The sequence below is a fragment of the Mixophyes fleayi genome, chromosome 12 (genome assembly GCF_038048845.1).
Source record: "Mixophyes fleayi isolate aMixFle1 chromosome 12, aMixFle1.hap1, whole genome shotgun sequence".
Classification (NCBI taxonomy): domain Eukaryota; kingdom Metazoa; phylum Chordata; class Amphibia; order Anura; family Limnodynastidae; genus Mixophyes; species Mixophyes fleayi.
Window position 1 is genome coordinate 67,077,958 of NC_134413.1, and position 22,831 is coordinate 67,100,788.

General features: G+C 43.2%; 1 protein-coding gene across 2 annotated transcripts in view; it reads right to left on the reverse strand.

The window, feature by feature from the left end:
• The window catches only part of CERS2 (ceramide synthase 2), a 45,639-nt gene extending 24,653 nt beyond the window's left edge, over positions 1-20,986 (reverse strand). For both annotated transcript variants that reach the window (XM_075193554.1, XM_075193553.1), the window contains exon 1: positions 20,848-20,986. The gene's annotated coding sequence lies outside the window, so the exon portion shown is untranslated. The remainder of the gene's footprint in view (positions 1-20,847) is intronic.
• Between the last annotated feature and the right edge of the window lie 1,845 nt (positions 20,987-22,831).

Sequence of the window (22,831 nt, forward strand, 5' to 3'; positions counted from 1 at the left end):
TCACTAACTCTAAACCAAAAAAACCTCCATGAAACAATTTCTATAAACGTCCCGGATTCGTTGCAAGCAACAGGTGGAAGACCGAGCGACCAATCGTATCGCAAGAGACCATCTGACCGAACATTAAGAGGTTTTATCGGTGAAATAGTAAGATCTCACTTTAATCTTCAGCAGTCTGCGGGGCAGGCAGGTCTGATCTTGCAGAAAGGAAACATCAGTTACGTCCTTTGGGCATTGCTTGTCTGACACCTGATTTAAGTGGCTGAGCAGGTAATACAACATAGTGATACAAAAGACTTTACCTACGTAAGCCTCAGATTGCTAGAAAAGCAACAACTAACGCCGTCATGCTAAAAAAAAAAAAAAATAATAAACGAAAAAAAACCAAAAAAAAAAACTTAAACTACTCGCTTCTGCGGGGGGTGGGGGGGGATTCAATTAGCCGCTAAGTGTCTCACAGACTTTCAAGGCGGAGATTCCAAAGAAGGAGGGAACGGAGATTTCTACCATAATTACCGGCAATGTGAATGGCGTGATGTCCGCGCGCCGCATCGGCGACAAGTGGATTCCCCCCTTAGAGTCTCAAAAGCATGGAAACCGGTTTCAAAGTATTTGCAAGATGATTTAGCCATAATTTAAGGCATCCACTCCTCTACGAGATTTTCCTTAGGCTCTATTCCCAGCTTTGAAAGATATGTCCGTTCTCCATGCTTTTCAGCAGTGACAAAACCGAACAGTACAGCTCATTTTTCGCTGCATACAAGACGCAATTCCCGTTATGTATTGAATGGACTGTGTTCTGCTATTGTAATTTTAAGGGCTAGAGAGGGAGATAGCTTCCCTGTCTAAGGACAGGATTGCTCTACCCTCTAACAGGGGCAAACGCAGGATTTGTAGAGGGGAATTTCCACACCACGCCACCAGTGAGCGTGACCAGCATGCATGGGGGCGTGGCTATAATTTTAGACAGTGCTTGGCTGCTCTCCAACTCTTCCTATCCCTATAATATACATGGGCAATGCTGCGTGCACTACTGTTAGGTGCACACAGCTCTCCCTTTTCAAGCAGAGCCGTGTGAAGCGGGAGCAGGGTCCAACCACCTCAATTATACAGTGCCCCAGGCTTGGAGGGGGGTTTCCAGGCACTAGAAAACCCCCCCCCCCTCCCCTTCGGTTTGCCTATGCTGTAACTCATGTCCGCACCTTCCTTGTATGACCTAATGTTCCCATGTATGAAATAGTTTTTTTTTTTTGCATGATGTTTTGTTACGCAGACTGTCAAGGGCTGCAGAACTGTGTGATAAGCAAAGTTAACATTAAAGCGGCATGCAAGCAGGTCAGTGTCTCTGCTTGTTTAGGAATTGTGCAAGTGTCATGCGGATTATCTCGCTCCCCGTGCCAAAAAGAGAATAGACCAGCCTGGCCACAAAGTTTACACATTGCGGTTTCTGTCACCACTCTCTAATACAATTGCTTTCTAATGATTTACACAACCGTTATCCTTTCGAACCCGAAGACGTGGAATTAACCCTTTTAACCAATTTTTTTTATTTTACCACCTGGGAAAAAAATTAAACCGGTGGCACAAGATTACCTAAAGGTGTGGGCGTCTATTTTAAGAGCTTGTTTAATTAGGGTGTTCCTTAAGTTTCAAACGTTATCACTGCAAAAATGGGACAGCCTTTTCCAACCCCAGCAGCTATTAATTCGTCAGTCACCTTTAAACACAATAGCACTTCGCCAAATAATACACAAAACTTGTGACTTCACTGTGTAACCTTATATGTTTCCCCCCCCAGTCATTAGCAAACATGTATATTGTACTATACACAAGTGTTGCTATGCAGCATTGTTTTAAGTGTTCTATACATAATTTTTCTAAGTGATGTTTTTTGTTGTATAGGAAAAAGTGTTTAGCGTTACCAACTGCCAACAGGCTGTCCATGTTCCATCGTATATCGTACAGTTACTGCTCAAACAAGTATTCGGCTATACTCTATTGTAATTAGACCATTAACAGCTCCTCTCTATAGCTACGTACACAACTATGCAATTATTGTGCAGATCACATCATTCATGACTGTTTGCTCAGCTATTGCAAGACTGCGTACCCTCCCACGAACAAGTTTTATCGTACCAAAACACATCGCACCTGTTGATTTGGTTTTCTACACATCCTAAAACTTACGATCAACGATGGAACGATGTTGGGCAAATGTGGGTGCACACTCAGGACCAGCAGTGCAGGCAGATATCTGTAGAGTTTACAGAGTCAACATCTTTTCAGCCAATGGTTATGAGAGATAAAGAGCACAGATCTGAAGGTAAATCATGTAGGTATGAATCGGCATGCTCATCGGGACTTTCAATCAGTGGTGAAATCGTTACAGAAATTGCATAGGAATGTAATATGTAAGACTAAACACCCCACTTATCAGCCAGAGAATGGGGCCTTAATTTAACTTACATGGGGAATTTGGAACATCTTATATAGTTGATTCATGTAATGGTGCTGTGTAACTCAGCAACAAGAAATGCAAGTCAGTTGCCTATCCGGTCTTGTATACAAACTCTGATTAGGGCCATGTTGGTGCTCTGTGATACCAATTGTGTATATTATACACTGTTTGTATAGATCATACTTGCCTACTTTCAGACAGTGCAGTCCGGGAGAGGGGCGTGACTATAGGGCGGGGCACGGTCAATCGCATCATTTTGACGTGGAGGGCAGGGCCAAAATGACGCGATTCAACGCAAATCATGTTATTTTGGCACGGGGAATTGCGGGAGACTTGCCTGCTCTCCCGGGAGTCCGACCCGGATTTCGGGAGAGTTGGCAAGTATGGTTTAGATTTTACAAGGTTTCCCCCCGCTCTTCTTGCAGTAATAGGGTATACACAACCAACCTTTCCCCCAGACCAGCACACTATTGGGAGTCCTTGCCATAACCCATTTACTCACTTATACTAGAAACAGGGCTGGCAAATTCTAGCCCATGGGCAAGACTCGACTCAGCAGCCTATGAGGAACATTTTAAAAGGACAAAAAAATATAACTAAAATGCAGCTGACCCAGCCCAAGAAGCCCCCTACGGGATCGGCCATAGTGGGCCAATGCCCCCGCAAACGCCCCCCAGCCCAGTCAGCCCCTGACTGGAACGGTGCAGGAGCGCTATAGAAGAGCCAGGGGGAAGTGGAGCCTAGAGCACCAGCTAAATTACAGTCTGCTCCTGACTGGACAAGTGACACAAACATTGAGGCAATAACCAGCTCCCGTTTTATTCAGCTCTCTCCTCTCCCAGCTTTCCAGCAGTGGTCCAACACTGCAAAGGAGTATGGGGAAAAAAAAAAAAAAAAGAAAGATTAGGAACCCCAATTTTGTACTAGTCTGTTGAAGAAAGTCATTATGCTGATATTTTATGTTTGCAACATTATAAGTCACTACCCTATGTTTAAAAACACAGAACACCCGCAAAAAGAACACAAAAAAAAAAAAGAAACAACGTTTCCATAACGGTGTTCTTTTAAATGATCTATAAATTATACTGGCCAAGCACAATGCTGCCTGTTTGTTTAAACACCCCCGCCTGTATCTCTGCTGCATTTGTCACTGGTCTCATGGACCAAGTACACGTATTAGATGATAAATTTAGAGGAAACAGGGCCAAGAATGTGCCTGTCCCAGCATCCTCTACAAAGCAACAACACATGCCCCTGCACTAATGCACCAAGCTGAAAACTACCACTTCTAACACCAAATATATGTCTGTTATTGAAGGACAATTACTACACACTCGAAACAAACTTTGCTGAAAGTATTTTAGGACTTTGCCAAGCACAGCAATTTTTCATGTTACATTAGACAATCGCCTCATTATGTATAGTTTGAGGAATGTACTGTCCGTGTTAATACAATATCGAAGTGTAATAACTAAAAATCTGAAAACCAAAAGCAGTCAGGGTAATGTTAAAATAAGCAGCAGCCATTTTGAACCAATATTCAGCCCAGGGCCAGTGCTAGGATCCCCGGCGCCCTAGGGCGCAATTTTGAAATCCGCCCCCCTCCCCCAAAATAAATCCCCCACCCACCCCCCAAAAAAAAAAAAAATCCGCTGCTCCTCTCTGCAGGGTCCTGTCCCTCAGTGACACTGTCGGGCCCTGATGATGTCATGCCCGACAGTCAGTGAGGGGAGGGGGAGTGGAGGAGACGGAGGTGCGCCCACCCCATCTGCTGTTCCGGAGCACAAAGTTTTGCTTGGTAGGAGCAGAGCAAGTGCTGAGCCCGTTCAGTATCTGCGGGCCGTTGCGGCGATGGTGATCCATAGCTGTGCGGCGGCCGTGGAAGGTATGCCCGCGGTCGCCGCACAGTTTTTACAGTAAAAAGTATATCTGCTTTTTAATCCTGTGGCGCCCTTCAGAGCCCGGCGCCCTAGGCAACTGCCTAACGTTGCCTAATGGGAGCGCCGGGCCTGATTCAGCCTATTAATTCACTGCAAACTAGTGTACAAAGCAGGTAGTGAATTAAATTGATAAATATGGGTATAAAGAAGAAAATTCAAAAACGCTTACTGGATAGAGTTCAAATAAATATCCTCTCATTTTTTTTTTTATACCAGTTATGCCTTTTCAGCCAGTTTAAAACAAAGAAGCGGTTAGAGTGGACAGCTCGGTAGCTCAGTGGTTAGCACTTCTGCCTCACAGTACTGCGGTCATGAGTTCGATTCCCGACCATATCCTTATCTGTGTGGAGTTTGTATGTTCTCCCTGTGACCCTAGTCTCTGTGTTAGAGAATTTAGACTGTAAGCTCCAATGAGACAGGGACTGATGTGAGTAAATATAAATAGATAATGATGAAGAATGGCAAATATCATGGTGCATACAATGCAAGTTTATTTTATATCTTTGATATCTAACCAATGCTATTTGATTTTATTTGGGTGGAATATTTTTATCTACGTAATACTACAAGCCTTCTATTGCTGGAGGCAAATCTCTTTAGCAATCTAATGATGTCAATAATTGCCAACATTTTTAACAAGATTTCAAGCACAATTTACAGAGTAACCGCTTATCCAGCCACGTCACCCAGTCCTTCAGCAACTACGAGCCGCACCACATCACGATTTCTCAAATTTCATAATTGCCTACTCTCCCCGAACGTCCGGGAGACTTCTGAATTTCTGGGAGCCCTCCCGGACTCCCAGGAGGAGAAGCAGGGCAACCTCCCGGTTCCTTGTCCCCTGATTACTTAAGTGGTGGGGCTTGAGCCGCCAATCAAGCCTCATAAAGGCCCGCCCCCTGCTGTAATAGGCTTGAAAAGTGCGCCGTTTAGGGGGCGTGGCCAAATGATGCGATTATCTGAGCCCCGCCCACACATGTCCACCTCCCCACGGATCCTAGTTTGCCAAAGTTAGCAAGTATGTAATAACATTGTTTTATACTGTAAATGCTCAGCTTTGATAAAGCTCAACTACCAAGCACTAAGAAGCAAGTTTATTGGGTAGTTGGTGAATATCGAAAAATTGGATATTTTCCAGGGACAAAGCCTAGCTGTCCATGGGGAAAAAAAAAATAGGGACTCAAACCAACGACGGCTTTTTAGAAGCAATAATTATTTTTAAGGCCTACACTACAAATGAATTCTACCTGTTGATTCGGGCTGCAGTCTAATGAATTTTGGTTCAGTTAAAGAATGACTGCCTCTAATAGGAGTGACAGGACACTTTAAATAGTGACAGTAGATGCCGCTTGCACCAAGACGTATTCCCTTTTATGCAAATAATGCACAAGGCAGGTTAATAATTAATTTCTAATGCAGAAGGATATAGCTGCACATGTGACCTCCCTGAAGATTTATCTAATTAGAGAGGGGAAAAAAAAAGGTTTCTCTGCCGTGAGCCAGGTGTATAGATTTTAATTAGCTTGAGAAATGCACGATAACCGTCAGCTCGTACAACATGGGATTACTGAATAATATGGTGACTCTAGAGGGATAGGATTTTAAAAGCATCTGAAACAAAAAGTTAGAGAGCGGGTGTAAATCTCAACAAAAAAGGTTTTCGTATGTTGAATAGGACAGTTAACTGTTCCTCCTTTCCCTCAGATGTCAAGTCAATGTGCAGAAGTGGTTCGCTGCATACTGCCAAATTTATGTGCGAGTCCATCCTACTAACCGACTGACCTAAGTAAACATATAAACCGTATTATTAGTTCTGTGTATTAGAGCCATAGTTGCCAACCTTTAACGATTGGCCTCCGGGAGTATTAGTGTAGAGGTGGGCGTGGCTCAGTGAATCACAGCATTTTAGCCACACCCCCTGTGATGTAATGACGCAACCGTGTCATTTTAACACTGTGGGTGGGCCAAAATTATGCGATTCCCGGAGAATCGCGTCATGGCGGCTTCAAATCTTCCCGCTTCACTAGGAAGTGGGCAGATGCGGGAGAATTGTCAGCACTCCCGAGAGTCTGGGAGACCTACCCGGAATTCGAGAGTCCCCCGGGCATTCCGGGAGAGTTGACAAGTATGATTATAGCACATGGTACTGGTATGACAGATGCTCTTTTCAAGGTAATTTTCAGCCTTACTGCAGCAAAAACAGGACTGATTGTGGTAATGGGATGAAGCCCATTTTAGCTTGCGCTTTATTGGTCACTATAAAACTACACACAACATTCTGTATAATTGGAGGTAGGTTCGACGTTATCCAAAAAAACAGCATGATCTCAGATAGTTATAAAATAAAATTAGGTCAGTGAAATACAACATCGATGGTTATGGAAAATAATAATATTTGGCAAAAGACAAAAAAGTCATCCATTTCCAGACCTTATTTTAGTTCTGTCACAGAAGGGTTAATGTATGACACACTAAACTGGATTCTGAGAAATATATACATTATCTATATGCATATTGTGTAACCAGCCCCTTGTATCTCCAAGACACAAGCAGTTCCCTATGATTCATCATTACAGAGATTATCCTCATAGTATATATTCAACCCATTCCTAACAGACACGGACAGGTCTGGCATAGCTCCTGACTTGATGTTGCCAGAAGAGAATACTCCATTACACTAAATAGATTGAGAGTAGTATTTCCTAATATAATAATACTTGTCAACTCTCCCTGAATGTCAGGGAGACTCCCTGAAATAGGGGTGATCTCTCTCACTCCCTGAAGAGTCTGGCATTCTCCCTGATGCTGAGCCAGAACAAGACGTGGTTGGCTTCACCATCTGTGGCATGATGACAGTTCAGAAATTGTGTCCTATGTCCATGTATTGATGCCTATGGAGGTGGCCATTTTCATGGAGAACAAGATTTAATCAAAAACTGACAGGTAAGACAACATGACTTCAGTAATGGAGACAGAAATGTAAAAGACACTTCAGTCTCTTAATGCATAGTTGCTTACTCTCCCGGAATATACGGGAGACTCCTGCATTTCTCGGGCTCCCGGCAGAGTGGGGCAACCTCCTGGTTCTCATCCCCACAAAAGATTAGTGGCGGGGGAGGGGCTGAAAGACGCAAATATTGCGTAATCTTAGCCAAAATGATGCGATTCATCAAGCCCTGCCCCCGCATGCCCACCTCTCCCGGGATCTCACTGAAGCCAACGAGGAAAAGTTGGCAAGTATGATATTGTTAGAGTGAAATTGTATGATTATTGATTTAATATCTATCATGTGCTAAGCTTTAGAAAATAATGTGCTATAGCTTTAAAAGAAATTAGCAGATATTTTACTTAGCATGAGAAAAGACAAAAGAGTGAAGTTTTAAAAATGTTGCAAAAGATGTTCTCAGAGAATATGGACAAGCCAAGGACGCACAGCTAAATGTTTTATGAAAAGTAACATTAAGACTGGTGGCAGAATGCCTGAGAAGATAAAAACATAAGAAAGATTTGTTTAAAACTTACAAATTGCAGAATACGCATAATGTGTCATTAGCTTATTGTATTCATAATTTACTGTTTTCTAATTGGCTATTACGCTGCTATGCCTCTAAAACTTCTAATTGGTAATTACATTTCTATACCTCTAATAATTTACTGTTTTATGATTGGTTATTACACTTCTATACCTCTAATAATTTACTGTTTTATGATTGGTTATTACACTTCTATACCTCTAATAATTTACTGTTTTATGATTGGTTATTACACTTCTATACCTCTAATAATTTACTGCATTATAACTGGTAGTTGAACTACTATACCCCTATTATTTTACTGTATAAATAAAGAGTCTGAAGGAACCACTGATTGGAACAGAATCACTCAGCATTATATCATACAGGTGTTGTGTGTTTTTCTGTTCACCAGTCGACTGAAAACAAAGGGAGATCTGACTGACATTGAAGGGAATTGATAGAGGTATCGGTGAACCCTGATACCCCAACAACATAACCATAAATAATGCATAGCCAGGATCTGTTAGAACATAGACCCAGGATTGTCGGTTACATTTTTTATTATCAAAAAACAAAACAAAAACAAATCAGATTGTGAAAGGTTTGCAAATGTATGACCAGGAAGTGAGGTCATCGGCTAGGCATGCTGGGAAGTTCCTATTCTCGGTTCCGCATTCAAGTCATGGTGAGTAACCACGTTATGTTTCACTCATGAGAGTGGTCACTCCAGTCTTTCTACACCCACATCTGCATAGTGTCAGAAGTTGGAGGACATGGCTGAAGGTCTGCATTAACCCTCTCACATTTGATGAAAAGATCGCTGATAACTGGCTCCAGTTCAGGAAGGAATGGAAAGTATACTGCATTGATGGGCTATCTGAGAAGTCAAAAAAGGTACATGCATATACTTTACTAAATCTGGCTGGTGCAGAGGCAGTAGGTAAAGGGGAGAATAATGAGGACCCCAGGGGCAAACGCAGGATTTGTAGAGGGGGGTTTCCACACTGTGCCACCAGTGGGCGTGGCCAGCATGCATGGGGGCGTGGCTATAATTTTAGACAGTGCTTGGCTCCTCTCCAACTCTTCCTATCTCTATAATATACATGGGCAATGCTGCGTGCACTACTGTGAGGTGCAGCTCTCCCTTTTCAAGCAGAGCAGAGTGAAGTGGGGGCAGGGTCCTGCCACCTCAATTATACAGTTCCCCAGACTTGGAGGGGGTTTCCAGGTACTAGAACCCCCCCCCCCCTTCCTCGGTTTGCCTATGGACCCCAAAGTGTTTCTAAAATTTTTTGTCAAGATTTGTTTACTCGTAAAGAATGTAATAATGGACAGACATATATTTAATACCACAAACCAAAAGCTTGATGAAACTGTGCAATCATTAAAGCTACTAGCATTCAAAAAAATAAAATAAGTAATTTTGGCGCCATCACCAACGAACCAATCAGAGACGGAATTGTTTAATGATACTGTACGCACACAGTTGTTAAGAGACAATAATTTGACATTAGAACCTGCCATTCATCTCTGCATGCTTAATGAACAGTCTGAGCGGCACAAATGCCCGGCCTTTAATAAACGCTGTAACTCCTGTATTAAATGGAACCACTTTGCAAAATGCTGCAAATCCAACTACACGATGGCAACTAGCACGTCACGTGACACTGAGGGAACGGCAGTCTCATAGAGTCAACATCGTGGACACCGAGTCCCTATCAGAACCTGCCACTGCGATAGATTGCGAGAGTCTAGATCTGGTCGCTGAAAAGGGAGAAACCTTTATTAGCCTCTGTGTCAAACACAAAGGAAACATACTGAAAATCAAATAGGACACTGGTGCCAATTGCAGCGTCAGGTCAAAGACTGTCCTGCACAGAACAAACCCAGTGTCACTAATTGACCAGACAGATACAGTATTCTTGTGATGTACAGAGGTCAAATGATTAAAACCATGGGCACAGCCACACTGGAGTTTCCGTGTGCAACATTACAGTTTCACATCGTTGATCATGGCGTCAGACCACTGCTAGGACTGCCCGACAGGGTTAAACTGGGTACACCTGGGAACCAAAGTCCATATGGTCCAGCCAGAAACTCCAGAACTTAAAGATCTGTTCGACTGTGATACAGTCAGTAAACTCCCTGTCATTTACCACATGCGACATCCTGGAGGCAAAAATCTTCAGCACCCTGGATGCTAAATGCGGATACCTATGGAGGAAGAGTGGTAGAGGCTCACCACATACATGACACACACTGGACGATGTGCTTTTTGGCGTATGCCTTATGGCCTGACCACCGGCAGTCAAGTTTTCCCAATGATGCAAGCACCAGCTTTCTGCAGCATACCCGTATGAAATCAGTCGATGACATCCTGGTCTGGGGTCGCAACATGCAAGAACACGATGAGCGTCTCCATCAGTTGTTGGGAAGAATCCGTGACATAAACTTAACGCTCAACCCAGATAAATACAGGTTCTGGTTTTTGGAAGTTCCATATGTGGGTCACCTGCTCACTGACAAGGGGGTCAAGCCAGAACCTGAAAAAACGGCGGCCAATCAGCAAATGCCGTTCCCTGAAGACAAACTCAGTCTTCAGAGTTTCCTGGGAATGACAAACTACCTGTCAAAATTTCTTACCCGCTACAGTGAGGCAACTGTACCACTTAGATAGCTCATACACCAAAATACAGAATGGTGCTGGCAGGAGCCACAGCAGGCTGTAGATACAAAATTAAAACACATGTTAACAAGCCCTCCAGTAACGCAGTACCTTAATGTGCATTTACCAGTGGTAATCTCTGCAGATGTCTCACAAGACAGACTGGGGGAGGTATATTTACTAAACTGCGGAGAAAGTGGAGATGTTGCCTATAGCAACCAATCAGATTCTAGTTCTCATTTATTTAGTACATTCTACAAAATGACAGCTGGAATCTGATTGGTTGCTATAGGCAACATCTCTACTTTTTCAAACCCGCAGTTTAATAAAAATATACCCCTGGGTGCTTTTTGAGTCCAAAATAAACAGTCCCACAGCCTTCTCCTCCAGAGCAGTGGCCGAGACTGAATCACGATAGGCACAGATTGAAAAATAACTTTTAATGTTAGTATTTGCCAGTCTCAAGTTCCAAGACTTTATATATGGGCGTCATGTCACTGTTGAGACAGCCCATCAGCTACTCCTCACCATACTGAGGAAGCCTTTGTATAATGCTTCCCCTGCATATAAAGATTGATGCTCAAGTAACAAAGTTAACTAACTTAGCTGTACACAGTTCAGACACAGTAAATAATCCCGATAACGGGTTCTCTCCAGGAGCGATGGCTCTTTTGAATTGCGAGAGTCAATTAGTTTGTATGCAGGAATAATGTGTCAATTGTATAAATCTCAGTTGAATAGTCAACCTGTCGTTTCGTTAGTGAAATAAATGAGAAATGAGTACTCTTACTATTTGCGTAGAACACGAGAAATCTGTCCGCAGGAACCTCCGTTACCTCTCGGTCTGGGAGGATACTAATCAGTTGCTCCCCAGGTGCTTCTCGGTCTCGGTGTAGAAGGCGGTAAGAGGTCACTTGTTATACAGTAATTAGTGTCTTTCATTTCACATTCAATACTATTTGTGTTCAATTAAAGTCTTTGATTTTGCACCATCAGCAATTCTCACTACCTTGGTAACGTCTGAGTGCACACATCCGTGTCCTTGTAATACACCCTATACTACAGTAACATTCTCACATATCTAGTACCTTTGGTAATTAAGACATTACGCCTGGGAGTTCCTACAACATAATCTGTGCCGACGGCTGCCTCAAATCATACTTCAAGGGTGGCCCCAGTCCTCTCGGGAGATCTCAAAAAAATTGTGCCCCTTCTTTGCCATAAAAGATGAGCTTACTCTTGTCTTATGGAGTCATCCTGATTGGTCAAAGAATCTTAAGACCGTACACCCTGCAGAGGTACAAGGGTCTTGAGCCACCCAGCGCAGGGCCAGTGAGTCACTATATTGGTCCACCATGTTCAGTGTCATTAAAGAGAAGTCTCCATCTGTGGTCCCTGCAATGCTCTCAAAGCTCATCGACCAAAGGAACCTCAGCACCTACACAAGATTCCCGACTTGAAGTTATGACTGAGCAGCACATCGTCTCCCACATCTTGTTCCAGGTTAAGCTGTCTGAATGTAAACCACTTGTGTATATGATAGACCCTCCGAGAATCTGGTGGTCCCAATAATTACAAGGTACAAGTTGACATTGCCACCTATGAGCGTAAACGTTGCCACTTGCTGAGTGAAGTTCCTTGAGCAAACAATCCAACTATGGTTGACTCTGAACTCACTCACACTCGAGATCTGACAGACCCTCGACCATACCTTCAGACTCAAGACCATCACTTGACCTGCCTGAAGGCTCACGTGGGCTTATGGGAAACGATCAACCAGTGATGCTTCTTATCGTCATGAGGTCTGGTGAGGTGTCCAAGTCTAGCCGGAAATTCCAGGACTTTGTAGTTTAGTGGTAATGCTTCAATGGCCTTTTCTCCCATTAGCATGAAGCCCCATCCTACCCCACTGACACTTTCTGCCTAACCTATTATCTATATATTGAAGGGAAGGATGTAAATGTATAATCTGGCAGGAAGTGAGGTCAGGGGCACTGCATGCTGGGAAGTTCCTGTTCTGCATTCTAGTTACGTACGTCATGCCGAGTAAACCTGGTTTTGTCTCACTCCTGAAAGTTGTCCCTCCAGTCTGTCTACACCCACGTCTACAATACTAATCTGCATTACAAGTTGGGGCATTGTAAGGGAATACGAGGTAAATCAGTAACTATACAGAAGTGGAAGTTGCTCAATCAATTTATAGGCTCATAGCAGGTGCTTGAAAGGCCGGGGGTTTTCCTGAAAGGAACAAACACACAGAAAGATCCCCCAGCACACTGCCGCCACTCCACGGCGCTTTTGCTAATAGGGTGGTCCTAACTTTAAACAGTGACAGTTCCATATATTTGGGCCATACATATGTGTCTTTTTAAATTGAGAGCGAACTTACCAAGAGGTACCCCAGAAGCCTCCAAACAGCAATCCAATGCCAGCACTCCCCCTCAGCTACTGACACCAACATGGCTCTCAGACAAATCCAGACGTGGAAGTTGCTCAATCAGTAATTATACCAACAAATATTCCCCTTTATCCAACACCCTTTTTCCTACATTATTTTCTGAAGGGAAATAGGTTGGAGGTAAGGATCAGGTAGCAAAATCATAACCAGCATAAACCATCTCCATGTCCCCCCCACCCCCGATCTCTGCTGTACCTAGTTGTCAAATGTGGTGAATATATCCATGCGGCTTTCAGTGTTTACTTCGGCGGGAGATTCAATTACTGGCGAGGTTCCACCACGGAATGTTCGGGATTAAAACTTTGCTTATTTTTTTGCTCACACTTCAGAGAGATGCGAGCGAAAATACCGAGTTGCTTCCTGTACTGATGTACATATTACAAAGTGGACATTAACCAAACTCAGTGGGAGCAGCCATTTAGCATTAACCTATGATAGGAAGAATGCAGACAAGGGAGTACTCATTTTACCTTACATCAACAGACCCGGAAAACATATAGAGCATTTAGAAACTAATCTGCCCCATACATCATCACCACCATTTAGTTATATAGCGCCACTCATTCTGCAGCGCTGTACAGAGAACTCATTCACATCAGTCCCTGCCCCATTGGAGCTTACAGTCTAAATTTCCTAATACACACACACACAGACTAGGGTCAATTTTGTTAGCAGCCAATTAACCTACCAGTATGTTTTTGGAGTGTGGGAGGAAACCGGAGCACCCGGAGGAAACCCACGCAAACACGGGGAGAACATACAAACTCCACACAGATAAGGCCATGGTCAGGAATTGAACTCATGACCCCAGTGCTGTGAGGCAGAAGTGCTAACCACTGAGCCACCGTGCTGACCCGATTTATGTATTTATCACGGCTGCTGGAAATTTCCAGCTCACATATGTTATACACACAATTGTCGTAGAACAGCGTACTTGAGAAAAGATACACTGGAGTTTATATTTACCTCGTTTTCCTACGAGTACAGTACGACAAATATGCAAATATCGAGATGTTTACAGACACGGTGCTTCCTTAAATTTATTCTCTAATTCGTGCTTAGCTAACAGGCGTCATTAATCCCAACGGTGCAAACGTTTACAGTGTCTTGTAGGTTGAACGCGGGGTACTGTCAGTGGTACTGATCTTAACAGAGAAGTGGAGTATGGTACTGCCCGATTAACCAGCAAGTACAAACGACTCAGGATTTATCACGTATTTTTCATCAGTCTCACAGATATAATCTCTGCCACAGAGAACAGAACACAGCACAAACAAGTCTCAGTGCTGGAGTCCCTGAACGTTAACGCTGCGGCTGTAGGCCGGGTCTACTGACATTGTATTGAAAGGGGAGAGAGAGAGAACTGTGCAGAGTACCAAATCAACTCACTGCTGTAATCCCTGGACACCAACCATTTAGCTGTATATCCTGGTTACCGACAGTGCTGAGGGGAGAAAGAGCAGTATAGAGTACAAAGCAGTCACACTGCTGTAAACCCTGAATAGATGTCCTGCCTACAGACACTGAGAAGGTATCTCTCCTACCAGCACTGAGCCCCAAATGGTCTCATATCTCTGTTATATATACAGACAGCAGTGCTGAACGGCCTGTTCAGTCTACTAAAGAAAAGCACCTCTGCAAGACTCAGGTAGTGGAACATGACAATAGTGCAGGTCTGGCCAACCTGTGGCTCTCCAGGTGTTTTGGGAAACTACAAGTCCCAGCATGCCCTGTCGGCTAATGACTGGTTATCTACTGGCAAAGCATGCTGGGGCTTGTAGTTTCACAGCATCTGGAGAGGTACAGGTTGACTAGGCCTGCCATAGTGGGTGGTACTGCCTCGGGTCCTGCTCTTCAGTGTCAGGGAAAGTCTTGTGGGTCTTGGAGGTCTGTCCTGAGTCTAATCTCATGGGACTTCTAATAGGCCGAGGAATGGCACGAAGGGGACGGGGCTACAGGGTAGTCAAATACGGCCTCCGGAAGCCACGCACACCTTCTTCTCTTTTCAAGCAGCCGTGTTGAGGCAAACCCACGTGCTTCTGTACAGGTGTCCCATTCTTGTACCCTATCGTATCCATTACCTGATATTAGCCGCCAATATGAAGTGAAGGTACAAGCAGCTATAACAGCGATGGTTAACCTGTGACACTCCAGATGTTGTGAAACTACAAGCCCCAGATAGATAACTATCTGATAGCTGGCAGAGCATGCTGGGACTTGTAGTTTCACAACACCTGGGGGTAAATGTATCAAGCTCAGAGTTTTCTGGTGGGTTTGAAAAACCAATCAGATTCTAGCTATCATTTATTTAGTACATTCTACAAAATGACAGTTAGAATCTGATTGGTTGCTATAGACAACATCTCCACTTTTCAAACCCACCGGAAAACTCTCGGCTTGATACATTTACCCCCTGGAGTGTCACGGGTTAGCTATCACCGAGCTATAATCTCTGTGGCCAGGTAATTCAAACTTGCTTGAGCAAGACGTGTGTAATGAATGCAGCACCTGATTGAACCGTTTTATTTCCCATCCAATTACGTGATGCATTAACTATACGCATGCCGTCCTAGCAAGCAAATTGTAAGGATGGGATTATTCTGATGAAAGATAATGGCTCCGCTTCCGGTGACTAGTGGGTGCAATCATGTAATGGTGAGTGTAGGCCTCCACTGAAGCACTAAACGTGGGGGTTTGCCGAAAAGTAGACTTTAATGGAAATAATTTACCGGTACTTTAATCATTGCCAATAAAAATGTACACCAAATCATATATCGGGAGTTTATTTACACAGTGGCTTGGAGGGGGACAGCGTGACAGAGGGCAGAGGCGGAGGGGACACAGCGGGACAGAGGGCGGAGGGGACACAGCGTGGCAGAGGGGGCAGCGTGGCAGAGGGGGCAGCGTGGCAGAGGGGGCAGCGTGGCATTTTTGCATACAACTAAATAAGTATTTTTGTCGTGACCTAAATACTTATTAAAAAATTTTGACCCAACTACTTCTAAAACAGTACTGCTCAGTAATTATTTTGGAGGGGTGCCTTGAAAAAATTTGGAGACTTTAAGGGTGCCGCGAACTGCAAAAGTTTGGGAACCACTGCTCTATCCTGTACCAGCAATGTCCTGACTACATGTCTAGTGACCACATCTCCATGATTAACAATGCAAGTGACTGTGTCAAGAGGCTCAAATGCAGGTTTTGCATCTGTCAAACAGGAGTTTAGTTATCAACATTCCTCAAGTGGCCGGCTGGGGCACACAGGGACATTGGGATAGATTCCAAACTAGCTTTCAGTAGCGCTCAATAAGCAATAAACTGTTCATTAGTCCAATTTCTGTTGAACTGTAAAGCTTCATCAGTGGCAGCACGGTGGCTCAGTGGTTAGCACTTCTGCTTTACAGCACTGGGGTCACGAGTTCAATTCCCGACCATGGCCTTATCTGTGTGGAGTTTGTATGTTCTCCCCGTGTTAGTGTGGGATTCCTCCGGGTGCTCAGGTTTCCTCCCACACTCCAAAAACATACTGGTAGGTTAATTGGCTGCTTCAAAATTGACGTGTGTGTGGAAATTTAGACTGTAAGCTCCAACGGGGCAGGGACTGATGTGAGCGAGTTCTCTGTACAGCGCTGCGGAATTAGTGGCGCTATATAAATAAATGGTGATGATGATCAGTGCCCATTTATTATAACTAGTATTTTCATTTTACTTCAATCAATTTATACGACAGGACGGTCGACTTGAACATATGCCTCACCTACGAGTTTATTTGGATCAGTATTGCAATCAATATAAAAGTAAAGAATTTTCAACCCCATGCACATTGAAGACTCTAAACATGGAAAATATAGCCTTGGACGGAGGTGATAATCAGGAGGAATGATACAGGATTGTCAACCCAGCACCAATTTACAAAAAAAGCCCAAAAAACACAACATTCTTAAGTCAAGTTCTATACAAATTATTTATCAAAGTATAGTAGGAATGGAAACAATCATGTAAAACTCAGACGATACATCAACTGGAAATGTGGGCAGCACTGTGGCTCAGTGGTTAGCACTTCTGCCTCACAGCACTGGGGTCATGAGTTCAATTCCCGGCCATGGCCTTATCTGTGAGGAGTTTGTATGTTCCGTGTTTGAGTGAGTTTCCTCCCATACTCCAAAAACATACTGGTAGGTTAATTTGCTGCTATTAAATTGCCCTTAGTTTCTCTCGGTCTCTGTCTGTGTGTATGTTAGGGGATTTAGATTGTAAGCTCCAATGGGGCAGATATTGATGTGAATGAGTTCTCTGTACAGTGCTGCGGAATTAGTGGCGCTATATAAATAAATAGATGAAACGTACTCATTGAGAAGCATAGAAACCTCCTCCCAAAAACTTAGACGCCAGCATTCAATTTTAGGAGCTGTAGAAATAGGACTCCTGGGATCTGTGCAGCCCTGTTTAAAAGTAATGGGTTGCATGAACACTGTCAGAATATTCTGTCTCCGCCCACTGCGTGGCAGGTTTGGCGCTCTCCAAAAGAACTGACTGCGCTGAGGAGTCTGGGAGATCACACCTTAATTTTGGAATCTCATGGACATTCCGGAGTGTAGGCAACTCTGGCTATAACATTAACGTACGCCAATATCACTAAATGGCAACAAGATAGAAACTGCTAGTTTAGTCTTTTGAATCTAGAAAGAGATTTTAATACGTGAGGCTTTTTTTTTTTTACACCGCTGCACATTCATTTTAAGTCTACTGACCTTCTGTACTTTATCCTTACTATTTTACGTATTGAACATAATGGCTCTATAATGAGTTTGGCCTTATGCGACAGACACACTATTTTCGATTTATACAATAATGTTTCCTAGGAAATTATTAGGGAGCCACTTTTTTGGTTTTAATGTAACTTTTCATCTGCGGATTTACATTTTATTGAATAAAGCAATATTTTTTTTATATTTGGTGCTGTGCAGTTTAACAAGTGTTTCTTGTGCAGATTTATTCAGTTATTACTTTATGGTTGCATCATATGCACCTGACCTACACATCCTCTCCAATGAGACTTCATCAGGGGGGTGGTCCACGTCGCTACGGTAACCAAATGGTCATCCCGAACTCCTCCAAATGATTATGTGCAGCAGGGTGGCTCAGTGGTTAGGGGAGGAAACCTGAGTGCCCGGAGGAAACCACACAGATAAGACCATGGTTGGGAATCAAACTCACAACCTTAGTGCTGTGAGGCAGAAGTGCTAACCACTGAGCCACCGTGCCGCCCACATATAAAACTTACTTCCCTATACGGGTGTCATCTTATTACGTAAATTATTAAACACTCAAAATTTTGCTTGCTCCCCAATATTTGTCTTCTAAATCCCACAACACCTTTCTCCCAAACGAAGAATGCGTGCGGGCTGGGAAGGTGTGCCCAAGTGTTGCAAGCAGGAAAAATACATTCCTTTTAATTTAAAATACATAAATAAATGTAAAACTAAAAAGATTCATGCACGTAAAGGGGTTTTTTATATCGCTGCACAGAGAACATTCATTTTTCTGCCAATTACATCGTTATAGTTACCGCATTAGATATCATATTGAGTTTCAGATATAATTTGAGAATTGCAAACAGTATATGATTTCTTCTTTATCGTCATACGCACTGGAATTTACCAGTTGCGGGAAAAAGTTGTCCCCATTTGAACTGATGCAATGCGAAAAGCAATAATTTAATCTGGTTATCGAAATGGTAAACACCTGGGATCTGGAAGTGCTTAAACCTGAACAGGACGATCTTTGAACAGGACGATCAAACAGTTGCATTTTTTAATGACCTGCCAATTTTTATTCAGCATTATAAAAAAAACAAAAAACAACACACATCTACAAACCCTTGAACCCTAACAATAGGCAGCATGGTGGCTCAGTGGTTAGCACTTCTGCCTCATAGCACTGGGGTCATGAGTTCAATTCCTGACCATGGCCTTATCTGTGTGGAGTTTGTATGTTCTCCCCGTGTTTGTGTGGGTCTCCTCTGGGTGCTCCGCTTTCCTCCCACACTCCAAAAACATACTGGTAGGTTAATTGGCTGCTATCAAAATTGAACCAAGTCTCTGTGTGTGTGTGTGTGGGGGTTAGTGAATTTAGACTGTAAGCCCCAATGGGGCAGGGACTGATGTGAGTGAGTTCTCTGTACAGCGCTGCGGAATTAGTGGCGCTATATAAATAAATGGTGATGATGAATACTATAATTTAATTTTCTGACCATCAGCAACCCAGCCAAGTCATTAACAGCAATGTTTAATAACTTATTCTACTTCCAAAACTCTGTAGTATAACTGAAATAATTTTGTGTGCATGTCAATTACACAGAAAAAAAACAGTAGTGTTTGATTAGCAGTGCGGATGAGCCGCTGTAGTTTTATAAATTATTAACGCCTATCCATTTCTCTCTACCTTAAACGCTGAATTAGGCACAGCTATTAGGAAGAAACTGCTCTGCAAACAGGAATACACATAAAAAAAAATAAAAAAATAAATAAATCAGTAAAATGTTGTGAACACGACTAAGGATATATATAATTTCTTATTTGATAAAAACATGTTTATTCATCATGGTGACAGTACCATTTTGAAGCCACAATATATGATCTCTGTACAGACTAAAGAAAATTTCTCCCCATGAGATTTCGTTCATGATTTTACCAACTACTGAAAGCCCCGATCAGCATGCCGATTTAGTGTACACACGATACACGTTTTACCGTCAGATCTGCGCTCCTCATCTGCAACCATCGGCTGAAAAGAGCGTGACACAGTAAACTCTAGAGCAGTGTTGGCTAACCTGTGACACTCCAGGTGTTGTGAAAACTACAAGTCCCAGCAAGCTTTGCCACTATATAGCAGCTTATTGCTGGAAGGGTATGCTGGGACTTGTAGCTTCACAACACCTGGAGTGTCACAGGTTAGCCAACACTGCTCTAGAGAGATCTGCCTACACAGCTCATCGTTAGTCCGTACACACCGCAGGACTGGAACAACACTGTTCCTTTGAGGTACGAGATTTTTAGTCCGTTTATAAAATCAAACGATACGACGCACTTCGGAGCCATAATAGTTCAGCGTTGGGGCGTACACACTAATGCGATATCGGGCCGAACGCGCGATTGCCCCGATAATCAGGTGGAGAACCTGTAGTGTGTACCCAGCCTAATTCTCACTAGCAAACAGGTGAAATTCCAGTGCACAGCAACTCCCCCTCACAGACTTAATATACACTAACACACCTTGTCCATTCTTCACAGACGCTGCTCATAGTAACAGACACACTGTAGACCCCCCCCCCCCCCCCCCCCCAACCCTACAGAACAAACACACAACTGGCCACAATCCTTCTCTAAAAAGCGGACAACACTTGCTACAACCTAGCAGGTGCTCAATAATGATTCTAGATCTGGGTGTAGCAAGTAATAACCACTGAGCCACAGAATACACTGAAAGGTGATAATGAACTCCTCAAGTGTTAACAACTTCAGGTTAATAATCCAGTGGGGGATAATACATTTTGTACTCTCAGGGGACACCCAGCCTATAATAAGCTGGGTCACACAGACCACCCTCTATTTCAGGCAGAGGTGCAAAGTTGCAGGTGACATAAATGTTGGGATATATATATATATATATATATATATATATATATATATATATATATAATCATTGACAGGGACAGGCTGTACTAAGTGCACGTTGTGAGTTATGTCTTACAGGCTGTTATAATGCAAGTGCTCCACTTAGAATGTGATTTATATAGAGAGAAAATAACTTACTTCTATGCTGATCAGGGGGATTGAGGTCTCTTCTGTCTCTGCCGGAGGTCGGATCGCAGGATTTGGGGGGTGGAGGAGTTGCTGCTGCTCTCCCCAGGAGATGAGATCTTCTGACGTTAGCTTTCACCCCACCCCTGCCTGCAAATCCTATGAGAGGAGGGGGGTAGGCTGCTTCCTCCTCTCAGCCGGTCCACTCCCCCCTCCGGGCTCCCCCCCTCCCCTAACCCAGGGGCAACAAGTGGGCGTCTCACCCCGGGTACCCTGCACCTCAACCCACTTCATATGCACCCCTCCTGTCCCTCTAATTCATGTAGAATCGGGGGTATCAGTGACAAGACTCCTACTGCCTTCACTAACCAGTCACTCAACATATCTGCAAGCCATGCTTGTTACATTTTAACTTTACCTTAGCATACTTTGTCCTAGGGTGCACTAACTTTTATATATGCTTAACAGATTTTATATATATATATTTATATATATATATATATATATATATATATATATACACATGTTACATTCTAACTCTAACATACTTCTGTCCTAGGGTGCTCTAACTTTTTTCTATTTATATATATATATATATATATATATATATATATATATATATATATATATAGTAATGACACCCTTGCAGGTTTTTTATTTAATTAAACTTTCTTCCAGATTATGTTTGCGATTAAAAATGTTTTTTTTTTGTTTTTTTTGTAGTGCTTGCAGTGGAATAAAACCCAAACAGCGGAAAAATTATCAAACAGAAATCTTTAAATGGGCTGGACCAAATTATGGGCACCCATAGAAGTGAGAATAATTAGATTTAAAGCAGGGGATTCACCTGTGGTGAGTAGCAGGTGCCTGCAATGTAATAATGGCTCGTGGAAAGAGCTGGAATAGAGGACAGCACTCTCTCTCTCCTGTTTGTGTCATTGCATGTACTGCGAGTAGCATAGAGATAAGAAGGAAAGAATTGTATTGTATTAGGAGTTCGTGGCATGGTGAAATCTGGAGGTTATCGGAATTAGTGGCGCTATATAAATAAATGATGATGATGATGATAAGGCCATTTAGGAGCCCTGTTGTGAAAGCTGGGTCGTCGTTGACGGCCATAGGTCTTCCAACAGGACAATGACCTCACACGCGGTCCAAGACAAGATGCTGGACTATTCTGAGGTGGCCAGCATGGAGCCCATATCTTATTCCTTTAGACCACCTGTGGAGAGAATTTAAAACAGCAATTGGGAGAAGACACATCTGGGAGGATCGTATCAGTTTGCACAAGAAGAGTGGACAAACCTGCCTGTAGAGAGGTGCTGGAAGCTAATCTCATGGCTATAAGAAGCAATTGATTGCAGTTATTTTGACCAAAGGTTATGTTAACAAGTATTACGTCTAGGGTGTCACTATAAACACCAGTACCGAAAATGGCCAATCTGTGGCTCTCCAGGTGTTGTGCAACTACAAGTCCCAGCATACTCTGCCAGTATTGACCTGCTATTTACTGGCAAAGCATGCTGGGGCTTGTAGTTTCACAACTCTTGGAGAGCCACAGGTTAGCCAAGTCTGCACTATACGTTTTCTAGCCTGCAGATTTCTCATTTGCTTTTACTGTCTAAATAAATCATATGGCTAATGTCTTTACAGGCAGCAATAAAAACAGTGACGCATGCAAATAGCTTCAAAGTTTCTTTGATGGTTGTTACTCTAAGAACCTCGTGCGAGACTCCTATGGGACTTCGCTGGTAAGTGAATCTCCCGCCAAGTGCCAGGAAGACTCATTTGCAAAAGTGCACTTGTGGTGCTGATGCTCTTTGTGATCAGACGTGCTTACTTTTATGGGTAAGTGCAAGGATTTTTCAGGCTAAGCAGACGACTTTTGAGAAGGTGCAAAAGTTTTGCATTTTGTGTCCTGGGATTCCGTCCGCGCCAGTGCGTCCTGGGCATGCCATCCGCGCCAGTGTGTCCTGGGCATGCCATCTGCGCCAGT